The following is a 315-nucleotide window of genomic DNA, read 5'->3' as shown; positions in this document are numbered from 1 at the left end:
ACCCCCCACCCCAAGATCAGCCCCCCAGCATCAAGGGCATGGCCCAGAGGGGGGGACCATGAGGCCTGCTGGCAACAAGAGGGTCACAGCCAAGGAGGGGGGGCAGCACGGGGGCACTGGGGGGGCCATTCCCCTCAAGCCCCCCAGGCAGGTCACAGGAATGCAGGGGTCCCCCAGGCCCTCCCAAGCCACCAGGCCCCACTGCTGCCCCGAGCTGGGGAGGACCCAGGTGTCCGGGCTCCCACCCCCAGCCCCCACTCCCCTCCCACAGGACCCTGGCGTCTGGGCCCTCGCCCCACCAACCAGCCCTACCCG

This window comes from Alligator sinensis, unplaced genomic scaffold (genome assembly GCF_000455745.1).
Source record: "Alligator sinensis unplaced genomic scaffold, ASM45574v1 scaffold1302_1, whole genome shotgun sequence".
NCBI classification, from domain to species: Eukaryota; Metazoa; Chordata; order Crocodylia; family Alligatoridae; genus Alligator; species Alligator sinensis.
This window is presented reverse-complemented; position numbering follows the sequence as displayed.